Here is a 12,884-nt window from a genome sequence, read left to right as displayed (position 1 = left end):
AATGTCAATGAAGGAGTCACAGGGTGTGTAAAGAACTTACATTTTTTTTAACATGTTGCTTACTCAATACTATGTCAATTAATTCCATAACATTATAAATTGTTGCTGATGTTATGTTGTGGCTTTTAATTGATAGGGATGATACTCTGCCAGCTCTACCTTCAGACCAGAGATGGTCTGCCCAACAAGCCATTGAATTTGTCTGGACAAAAAGATGCTGGACTCTATGCTTGGTATATATACTTGCAATGAAAGAATCTCATGTGAACTTGAACTTGGGTAATGCAACAAGGTGGAGGAATACACCATGGGGGTGGGTTTGGGGAGGGGTAGGGGGAATCCCAATACCTATAAAACTGTGTCACGTGACACAATGTAATTAATAAAAAAAAATCAAATAAATGTGCCATCAGTCTGTTTACTTATGTCATGTACTTGTTTTGGGAAACAGGATGGGTTTATATGACTATATTTTTCCATTTTTACATTAGGAATTGCTCTTTTTTCATAAATAAGCAGGACTAACTTGAAAATCATATATTTTGACAGATTCAAACTCTTAAAACTGTTGACATTTTTCAACAACATATTGCCTTATTCAGAAGATGACAGAAAGAAAGATGTCATAAATGGTCTGATTGGCTGTGTCTGGGTCGGGCACAAACCAAGTCTATCTAGGTCATCCATGTGAGATTCTGACGTGAGATGCTAGCTCTGTGTGTGGTGGCTTAACCCACTGCGCCACGCTGCAACCCCGGGTCTGGCATCTAAGGCTGAAAAGAAAACGAGGCAGACTACTTGAATTTGACCTCCTTTATTACTCAAACAGCTGAAAAACTTGCCCAAAATATAAGAATAATTTGAAAGAAGAATGGTCTAACTTTATTGGTCTCCTATATTAAAATTATATACACTATATACATTTTATATAAAACTGATTTCTAGTAAAATTAAATAATAGAAAATTACTATCATTTCACCCTTACCATTTTTATTCATATTGATTTTTCATTCAGCTTATAGAGTTTTAATTTTTTTCAGCAAGGAGATACTTAGGACATTTCTGAAGATAATTTTTATTGATCCTGTTTTACTTTAGAAATATTTTATTGAAAACATTGAAGATTTTATTAATTATATCATATATTTGGAATTGAGAACTATAGATTCTGCTTTCAAATACCCAAACAAAATAATACTAGGCATTATTAATTCTTACAAATTTGAATTGCATTTCAGTAAACTCTTATTAATGAAATACCACTACATGGCATTATAAGAAGCTATTTCTCTGATGTGAATCTTCACACAGAAAAGTGGGAATATACTCTTGAAAGCAACTGACAATATCAGACAGTTGCTGTAGAACTTCTCCGATATAAGACTAAGACGTGTCCAATCCAGATCCCCTCTAGACTAAACATTTTTCAGTATCTGTGGGTGATTGTAAGGAAAGACATCATAGAAGGAGACAAGACAGGATCCTCTCTGAGATGCAGTTAGAATCTCTGAGGTTTTCCTCTGCTAAGAGCATCTGATATGTAACGCATATCAGTGCCTAGCAGAGCCACTGGGAGTGATGAGAGCTCCACAAAATCTTTCGGGGTAACTGCTAATAATGAATCCTAAAACCAGGGGTCTTTGTTACAGGAACAGCTGTCAGGAAACACAAGAAATCCATCTCATGTAGTTCTGTAACTCATTCTCAACTCACTCTTCAGTTTGATGGCGATGGAAGAAGGAGGAGAAGCACCAACAAATTGAACAGAGTGGAGGAAACATGTGAAGTGCTTTTTTAGAATAATTTGTTATTTTGTCTATGTGAATATTACACAACATTTGTCAGAATTAACTTTTTGTTAACTTTCTTCCAATGTATGCCTGGTAGCATTCTTCTACAAAAATGAGATAGTTCATTTTTAGTTGTGAAATTCTAATAAATGCACAGAAGTGAACACTTTCAAAATGTTTCCAATGATACCTTTGAGTTACTGTTTATAAATAATGTAACCTCAGTAAATATATGCACATGCTTTAGTCATATTCAAGAAAAAAATTGCACAAGGGGCAGCGAGCACTTAGCTCACCAGTTACGTGTTCATATCCGATGCCTGGGTTTCATTTGGACCTCTAATCTCTAACTCTGACTTCCTATCAATACAGACCCCAGCAGGTGATGACACAATGACTATGCTCTCGTTTCACACATGGGAACATCGGCTTACATTCCTGGCAAGCTCTGGTCCCAGTGCAGTCATAGCCATTTCAGGGTAACAGCAGTAAGCTACCAGAAATCTTTCTCTGGCTCCCTCTTTTCCTCCAACTGCATCTTGCTCACACACAACTCTCTTAATCCCTCTCTTTCTCTCTCTTGCCTTTTGTTGGAGCATGCATGCACACATTTACAACAAGTGGTGAAAATTAAGCAGTTTTCAGTTCAGTCAATAAGCTCAGGGATTAAATGTATTATGGGGATTAAATGTGTGCACTGAAGATCAGTCTGAGTTATATGCCTTTGTTTCAGCTACAATGTTATCTTCTGAAGGCTAAATTTCAGCATGGTACCTAATAGATCTCTTAGGGGAATTTGGAAAATAGCTTTCATTTTCTCAGTAATAGTATCTGACATATCAACTGTGCATATGTCATAAGACATAACTGATATTCCTCAATAAGTGACTTACTAAATGAATGAACAAATTGCTGTCAACTTGTTGATGCCATTTAACAAATTATCTAAAACCCACTTTAAAAAAAGGCTCACAAGAGATGACAAAACAGTCTCTAATATTTTATGATGCAATACAGAAGTGAGACATGAAATATGAGAAAAGGAAATCTATTATGTAATGGAGTTTCTCTAACCCATGATGAAATAAATGAAACAGAAAGAAATAAATGAATAAAACTAACACCTTGGAAGAGAGTGCTCATGTTAAAAATGACAAAACTCAGAATAAAATCCATCACATTTTGAAGTGAGAGAAAAATTTTAGATGAAATAAGAGACAAGAAAACAGATACAGGAAATGCTGATCAACAAAGAATAGTCTACAGTAAGCCTCAGAGAGGAAACGAGAACACACACCAAACCCAGTAAACTGACCCTGATAGCCATGATAGCTTTACAGGGTTCATGGCACTCAATTGCATTGGTAAGATGAAATTACATCATACAACCTGTATTAAAAGGAATCCTGATGCCAATCATGAAAGAACTGAAGGGTAGAACCATAGGATATTAAAAAGAGTCTATCAAAAACTAGTTTATTCTGGTGATGTTTCTCTGCCAAAGGAGCAAAAGATACACAATAGAGAATAAAAGGTTTTCACTTTAGTTCTTGTTTTTGTTTGTTTTCAGAAAATGGTACTGGAATAACTGGACCATCATATGAAATAAATAAACTCATTCAAGATCTAACACACTTCGTAAGATGAACCCAAAACAAATGTTATGTCTATGTGTAGACTAAAGCAGGAAATGACATTTTGTAACTTGTTGGGATTGCCAGAATCCACAACACAGAATCTATGGAATGCTGAAGGGAATGGAAAGCAGCAGAAGCTCTCACTCATTGCTGTTAACAACGCACAATGGTACTGTCATTCTGAAACACAGCTGGGTGGTTCCTGACAAAATGGACCATGTGTTTACTATATAATCCAACATTCATTTTCTTCATTTTTTTCCAAAGGAGCTGATTATTTTGACCATGCAAAATTTTGTACACAGTTTGTAATAGGAGGATTAGTAAAAATTTTCCAAAATTAAAAAACAAGCAAGATATCCTTCAAAAGATTTATGGGTAATTTAAAAAATTATTATTAAGAGAGTAGGTTATTTTGCTATGATAAAAAAAAAGAGAGAGAGAGATATCTCACTGTGAAAATAAATTCAGAGAGAATAAGTGGATGTAGGCTTGGTGCACCAAGCACAGAGCCCCATGTGGGCCCCGGTTTGTGTTCAGTGTGTTTTACTTCCTCTCCAACTTCCTGCTTATAGCCTGGGAAAGCCATGGAGAATGGCCCAAAGCCTTGGGACTCTGCATGCATATGGAACCTGGAATAAGCTCCTGACTCCTGGCTTCAGATACGCTCTGCCTTGGCCATTGCAGCCATTTGGGGAGTTGAACCAGCATACGAAACTTTTTGTCTATCCTTCTCTCTGTATATCTGATATCCCAATGAAAAATAAAATTAATCTTTAAAAAAGAAAATAAATGAATGGTGGTAATTGAAGTAATAAAGTTTGAAAAATCTACCCAAGGTGTTACTTCATTTATATGACACTGTGAAATGACAGAACTGTGGAGATAGTAAAAACAAAAAAAAAAATAATGTTTGGTAGCACTGGTGTGGAGGAATGAACCTACAGAGCAGAGATGATTTTTAGAGCAGTGAAACTACTTTGCACAATACTATGAAGATTAATTCATCTCATAAATTTGTCAGTCAGAGAATATATGACACTAAGACTCAATCCTTTGAACTTTTCATAGCAATTATATATCAATACAAGCTTATGAATTTTATGCATATTCTCATAAAGACAATTTGAATTGTGTTGAGTACCAAGGAATTTCCTAACATTCAATAATGCTTCAAAACATATTAGAATCTGATAGCTGTAGGACATTTAATTAGCTATTTTATAAAAATGTTAAAGACTGAACTAAGAACTAATTTGGAGTTAAAATATAATCTTGGAGTAAAGAAGCGGTCCTTGGTTAAAAGGTGTGAAATAACGTATTATCTCTTTGATATAAAATATTAAAATAAATCAGTGCCATGTTTCAATAGAAATGCACAGTTTTGTGATTTAATGACTATCAGTGCATTGTGATGTGATAAACTTGTTTCACTTTCTAACAACTATAGAGTTGTTGAGATACAAGCGATTCTGTAAGTGAGAAAAGGAGAGGCGGAGGTCTTACATAAATTTTGGGAGCCTTAATTCCCCTTTTATAGAAGCGCAATATTTAATCACCTGTTATAATAAACCACTTGTATTCGTCTTACATAGCCACTTAAAAGTATATTTTCATTATTGAAAACAAAACACATTAAATTAATGGTTTATAGAACTTACCCTAGAACCATTGATCTGCTGAAAAATAACTTGTTCAATGCATATGAAACTGTTTTTTTATTGTTTCCTCTTGATTCCCCAAATACAAAATGTCTTGTTAAGCATTTTCTTTGTTTTTTCTTCCTAAAGATCTCCCTATTTTTATGCTTCATATTTTTGGTTATATACATTTTTTTTTCTAAGTTGCTGCTATTTCATTAAGACGTGACCTCACCTGGGTGGAGGAAAGCCACAGCAGTGAGCTGGAGATTGCCTGGAGCTCAGGCATGCTGCAAAAGTCAAAGTCCAACCTCACCAGAGGAGTATTTGCTTTGCAGGGAATTTCCATATTCGAGGATTCTCTTACCTGATCTATAACTATTCACCCACTAGCTAATCAGGATAGCAAATGTGAAACATATTCCAACTGTTTAATTCATGAAAAAAAAACCAGCAATAAAAGTGCTGCCTTCTCAAAAGACACGCATCATACAGAGCAGCTGGGTAACAGAGAACAAACACCTATAATTTAGAATGTGTGATTTTGGATATGAAAATCAAGCTAGCCTATCCTAGAAAGTCTAATCATGTCTAGTGGAACTTTCCGTGAGTGATGAAGAAGTTTTCTATCTGAGCTATCCAATATGGTAGCCACTAGACCCATGTGTATAGTAGCATTTGAAATGTGGCTAGCGAGACAAGTGAATGGAAACTTAAATGTCATTTCTTTAAAATTTAAACAACCACCTGTGGTTAGTGACTGTTTCATCAAATAGCAAAGTTATAAACCTTTGCAGTAACATTTCAGGCAAGTAAATCTCTTTCTTTTTTCCTCACTAATAATTTTTATAGAGATGCACGCCTCTGACCTTCGCAACGTGCCTTTTAAATAGTTCACTACAAAGTTATTGTGTGGCTGTCATGACTTTGCCAAGACTCATAAAATGACTCTCCAAAGCAGACACTCCAAAGTAGACTGAATATCTTGACATAGAGGAAGATAAAATTTTCTCCAACAGCAAAGCCTCTCTGACATTCCTCTACTCTCCTGTAACAACCCTGCTCTCACAAAACAAGCCATGCAAATCAGAATTCTGTTCCCTCAGATGAATGATAGAAAAGAGAATTCCTTTCTCCCAAAGTGAGTCACAAAACCTGGAAAGTTTGTTTTGCTCTTATCTGTTGTTCTTTGAAAACTACTAGTTAAATGATTCTTAGCTTGTACATGGTTAGGAAATGTTCCCCTGGGAGAATAAAAGAGCTATAACCAGATATGCCTCACCAGATCCTCAGTTCCTGCTTAGTTTAGTGTGTTTGCATTGTATTCCCTTTCCAAATAGACAATTTTTAGAGTTTTTGAGTTTTGAGTGTCCATTTCTAAAGTCACATATGTAAATTTGCTGTTTATGTATTAATATGTTTTGTGATTTTTTTAAAAAAAAGATTTATTTATTATTTTTATTAGGAAGTCAGATATACAGAGAGGAGGAGAGATAGAAAGAAAGATCTTCCGTCCGATGATTCATTCCCCAAGTGAGCGCAATGGCCGGTGCTGTGCCGATCCAGAGCCAGGAGCCAGGAACTTCCTCCAGGTCTCCCACATGGGTGCAGGGTCCCAAGGCTTTAGGCCGCCCTGGAATGCTTTCCCAGGCCACAAGCAGGGAGCTGGATGGGAAGTGGAGCCACCAGGATTAGAACCAGCGCCCATATGGGATCCTGGCGCGTTCAAGGCGAGGACTTCAGCCACTAGGCCACGCCACTGGGCCACCATTTTGTGATTTTTATGATGGGTAAGAAAAGATGATAATTTCATTCAATGAAAAAGAGCATTGTAGGTCTGAGAAAACCTTCCAAAATGATTTAAGGTGATTCAGACTCGAAGGGTCACATAAAATACTTTGCAAATTATAAAAAGACATAGTCACAGCTGTGCACTAACCCTTTGAAAGCTTTCCATTTCTCGGAGGCAGTGTAGGAAGACAGGATGGATACTGTGTTAAAACAAGTTAAACTGACCTTTGGGATGTCCATCACCCATATCAAAGTTGCCGAGTTAAATTCCTGCTACCTCTGAGCCCAGTGCAATAGTCTAGTGGTTATAGTCCTCATCTTGAATGCCCCAGGATCCTATATGGGCGCTGGTTCTAATACCGGTGCCCGTGTCCCATCCAGCCCCTTGCTTGTGGCCTGGGAAAAGTCAAGGACAGCCCAAAGCCTTAGATCCGGCGACTGCGCTTGGGAAACCCAGAAGAACCTCCTGGCTCCTGGCTTCGGTTCGGCTCAGCTCTGGCTGTTGCGGCTGCTTCTGGAGCAAACCATCTGAAGGAAGAGCTTTCTCTCTCTCCTCCTCTCCATACATCTGCCTTTCCAATAAAAATAAACAAGTCTTTTAAAAAAAGTTCCTGCTACTTCACATTTCACATTCAGTTTTCTGCAGTAAGCGATGGCCCAAGTTCTTGGGAACCTGAAACCTGCTAGGACAATCTGAGCCAGATTTCAGGATCCTGGCATTGACTAATGCAGCTCCAACTGCTGTGAACATTTGGAGGATGAACTGAAGTGTTGAAGAGTCTCTCTTTCTCTGTGTCTCCTTTGATTTCACTGTCACTCTGCTTTAGAGACAAACAAACACATTTTAAAAGTAGTATAAAAGGAGCAGTCATATTAGAGCATGTACAGTGAAAATTTGGAAGAGTAAAACTGAATTTAAATGTGTGAGTCTATACACAGATTCACCCTATTGCAGCAACATTCACAGGTGTGGAAAGATGATGCAAAAACTAAGTTATCTTTAATGAAAAAGAACAGTGCAGTTGCAGTGAAACAGACTTGCAATTTACCTTTGCCATTGAAGTTTCCCTATCTGTTCTTATTTTCTGCTTGTTCATCTCTAGAAAGTTGGTCACAAATTCATTCATGTGTAAAGCACAGAAATGGAATTGTGTAAGAGATGACATTGGGAGTGCTTCTAAATGTCTCTTTGCATATCAAAAATCAGCTTTTCCCCATGTCTCATCGTCATCAAGAGAATAATTGAATTGTCTTAGGAACGCCTGCTCATTTCAAGCTGCAGATTTCTAGTCCCTCAAGTCTCTGTTGACTACGGCAAACTCAGAATGCGAATCACCAAAATGTGTCTGTGTGCACAGTCCATGGCACAAAACCTTTTCATGATATAAGATAAACCTCGCTACGAATGTGATCCAACAGATGCTATGATCACAGTGAATTCATTTTCTTATCAGAAGTGAAGAATAATGAAGATGCTGCATGAATTCATTTCCATTTAGTAATTTCTTGTTTTCATATACATATATGTGGCTAAAAAAGAAATTTGGCTTTGTAAATCTTTCACTATTATAAAATTTGAGGGGGTTGGAAATAACGAAAGGCAGTTTACCCTTTTGCAGTGTCTAAAGCTGAAGTGCTAATTTTTTGTAAGGAATTTATGTGACTATTTTATCAAGCTTTTTAAAACATATTGGGCATTAAGTCATTGGCTTATTATAAATTGCTTTCCCCATGAAATACTTTATATAGTATAATAAATTGGTTGCCACTGTATATTGGTTTCTGTTCATAATATATTGAATTGATGAAATAATAAATCTATCTTTTGAGCAATTATTTTTATTGGTGTATATAAATTAAATTGGTTTCATAGCAAGCCAAAGTGTTTTGCATCTAAATTATATTTTCTTATTCAGGTGATTTTTAGTTTTGCATTACATTTAAAGGTAGGAGAAAACATACATGCCTGAATATTTTATCTGTCAGCATCACTGATTATATCCAACTTTGCAAATCATAACAAGTTAGCACAAAGTCTCACTTTGTTGAAAACGGAGATACTACGTTTTAGGGAAATTTTATATTTTCTATGTTGCTTTATGCTTCAATATTTAGCATAGAAATGAAGCCAAATGTATTATATTGCTTTCCTAATCTTGGACCAAATTATATGATTTTTGAAAAATCACATCTCAGAATATTATATAGATGGACATTGATAGAAATGCAGCTTCTTCAGATGACAGCAATTTATCTAAACTTTTTAAATGAAGATTTGAGTACAGCATACACAAGTACGTGTGTATGTACCTGAAAGGCAGGGTAACACTTGCCGGATCCCCTGGCAACCAGGATCTCAGACCACACAACCAGCCCTCACAGCTTTTGAGATGCTGGTAACAAAATGTTTATGTTTCATAGTAACAGCACACACTCTAATACTTGGAATCCTTGAACTGTGAAAGACTTGCTTGTAAGTCATTTGAAATGTGGAGGTTCTGTCATTTTCTGAGGTTTAGAAAGTTCTACTATTGCATCACTATTCCTGAGTATTTCAACCAGCAGTATTAAGTGATTGTTTTGTGCCCACAAGTTGTGTGCAATCTGAGATTATACCCTTACACATACATAGGACGTGATTACAAGGTGGGGATATATCTGTCGTGACATAAACTAGCACAGAAACAGAAAGAGATAAAGGAGACAGTGATCATTTAATTGCCTGTGGAAGATCCTTGTGTGTAGACTGAGTGAATCTTCTCAGGTTGGAATTTTTAGCTCTACCCATCACTTGGGTAAAGTATTTCAATTGTATATGCTTTGGTTTTCTCACGAATAAAATGGACATAATGGTACTAACTTAGTAAAGTTTTTATGAAGAACAAATCAGGTATGTCATCAGCATATACATAACTAATTGCACCATGAGGAAGACTTCTTCAGAAGCTGTAAAAAACAATCTTTTTTTTTCTTTAATAGTATGACTTTTCACATTTTTGCATACAGGGGTTTTGGGTGAAGGCACTTATTCTTACTACATCCTAAATTCAATGGATTCCTTTGATCACATTATTCCTTTTAGCAATACAATACTTTATTTGGTAGACTTAGTAGGGAAATACCATGAGACTCCAGTCACTACTAATATTGTTCTAAACATATTTTAAAAGGAGAGATAGCCTCACGCAGAAGTGACTAAAAGAAAATACATGCATTTAGTGTTACTGACATGTAAAACCAGATCCAAGCCCACATAAAGAACCAAGCAACATCCATTTGCTGAGTGGCTATTGGAATTTAGCTGATTATAATAGTTAATTAGTTCATTAGCATGGGATCGGTAGGTTTCACATTTGAATAAGAAAAGGAAATAACAATGATGAATTAAGTTACAGAGAATTAAGAAATACTCATTTTATATAGTTCAATAATAGCTGAAGAAAATGAAAATATGGAGCAATAAGGTGTATTTGATAACTTCTGCACCATCCTGTCACCAGCACCACTAGATTCCAGCTTTTCAGCTCCTTAATCTTTTAATTTGCATCCTTGACCAATTCACTTTCCAGGGTCTGTGTGTTAACAATGATGAGCAAAAAAGTACATGTTAATTACCAGATGGTACTTAACTGTTTCCTCAATATGCTGATCTTGTTTTCTGAAAATTTGAATTGAAAATCCACAATTTCCCCCACGTGGACCCCAGAGCTGTCTTCTTGGTGTTCCAGGGAATGAACAAGCCATGTTTTGGGAAGTCTCCCTTTCTCTGAGGAGGTTAGTATATGGGAATGATTTACTGCAGTTTAACCACACTTACAATAGTCTTAAGAGTACCTTATATAAAAACATACCTATATATACAAACTTGGATTTATTTAATTCATCAGAATTTGATACTGTGTATAAGCCGAGTAGAAATCCATTAATTTATCTGGCTAAAACTCACCAAATAAACAAAATGAAAATAATGAAATTTCTGCTACATTAGCAGAGAAATTTTAGCATATTTTGACCCTCATATTAACGCTATGATGGAACATTATCTCATCCTAATAATTAGTTTGCAACCCAAAGATTTGCCCACAGAATCATTGCTCTCACTTAAGAAGGAAAGGAAAGGGAAGAAGAGAAAGTGATTAAACATTTATTAAAATATAGAAGTGAATGAATAATAATGAATCCATCCATATGTGTACAGATCATTAAGACAAAAAGAAAGAAATATAGAAGTATATAAATAAGGTATACACATAATAAACATCCATTTTTTTGGATTTTGGTCTCACTTTTTCGTTGAACGATACTGCATATAATCTGCATGTAATAGTGCATGTCATTTTAAAATAGTTACATATCGAATAGTCTTATTTACCAAGATCTAGTATATATTAATTTTTACATGTCATGGACTTCATTCATTGAAAAAAATTAAGACATTCTTACAACTGCAATAAATTAATACTACTAAGATTTCTTTTTGACCCCAAAAATAAGAATGTCCTTTACATTTCTTCTTTATCCATCATTACCGTCACTATTACATCAAGGTTATCAACATTTTTGTGTCAATCATGACACTTCACCCACTCCATGTTCCAGTAGAGCTACGTCACGGGCCTCATTCTTCCTTCTCCACGCATCCCTCTCTCTCAACCTCTCACAAAGCGCTGAGTTTCCAATAACTTTCCCCTGTTCTCTTTCTGCGATTAAAAAAAATAATGAGTCTCCTGTTGTTTATATGTATCACAATTTTCATCTCCTCTTAGTTCCACTTTACTCGTGCTCCCTCTTCAGATTTTACAAAAAGACACATTCTTAGAGGAGGGGGCAGACAAGCAAATACACAGCAATAGCCACACCCTGGTTAGTTCGAAGGAAACACAAACTGTAAAAATCTGTAAGACAAACTTATTGTCTGGAATGATCCTAACTATATGCCAGTATCATTACATTGAGCAAAATCTTTGGGCTTTAAAAGGTAAGAGATAATTAGTTAAGTGTGAGCTGTTTCAGACTCACAATATAAATTATGATTTATAATGTGTAAAGCATACTAGATTCTGATACCAATATCAGTGACAAGTCGACTAATGACAGTCACATCCCTGAAATAAAATGAAACATTCACTGACCATACTCTTTTGTCAGTAGGCAGCCTTCAGATAGCATCGTGGCTATGATGAAAAGGTAAATGTGAACTTTTACACCGCAGTAAATAATATTTCATGAAAAGAAATAAGGCACCTAATATTTGCAGTAAAGAAGTAAAACCTGAGAATATGGAGTAAGTTATAATTCAGTTGCTTAAAATGGTTCAGTTCCATCTTTCTTTATAATAGATATTCTTATCAGACATTTATCTGCCATTACATTCTGACATATTACATGTCTTGTGATTTCCTATTTCATCATATAATAAAATTCCTTCATGTTCTCAAAAAATAACATGAGTTAGATTTGACTGAAAACAATCCACAGTATAATCATGGATATTTCATGGAGGAAAACCGATATTTTTGGCATTGTAACTGGCTTTTTGGACCAGGCTTTGAAAGATTTTGAAAGGTTCTATTAAAATATCTTCAAAGGGATTTCTAGTCTTTACTTCTATCTAAAGGGTGCAAAAATTTTGCTCAGGTCACTGCATGAAAGAAAAAAAAGCTAAAAACTGTTTCTCTTTTGAACCTGGTACGATGGTCCAGTGGCTAAATCCTTGCTTTGCATGGTCCAGGATTCCTTATGGGTGATGGTTTGGGTTCAGGTTGCTCCATTTCCCATCCAGCTCCGTGCGTGTGGCATGGGAAAGCAGCAGAAAATGGTTGTGGCTCTGCACCAGCAAGGGAGACCTGAGGAAGGTCCTGGCACCTGGCTTCAGAGGGACTCAACTCTGTTGTGGACACATGGTGAGCAAATCAGCAGGTGGAAAATCTTTCTCTCTGTGTTTTCTTCTCTCGAAAAAAGTCTGCCTTTTCAATAAAAATAGATCAATTTTTTCTTTAATTATTTTGTATTTTAACCCTTATAA

Source organism: Ochotona curzoniae, unplaced genomic scaffold (assembly GCF_017591425.1).
Source record: "Ochotona curzoniae isolate NIBS_2020 unplaced genomic scaffold, NIBS_Ocur_1.0 scaffold_4505, whole genome shotgun sequence".
In the NCBI taxonomy this organism is placed as follows: domain Eukaryota; kingdom Metazoa; phylum Chordata; class Mammalia; order Lagomorpha; family Ochotonidae; genus Ochotona; species Ochotona curzoniae.
This window is presented reverse-complemented; position numbering follows the sequence as displayed.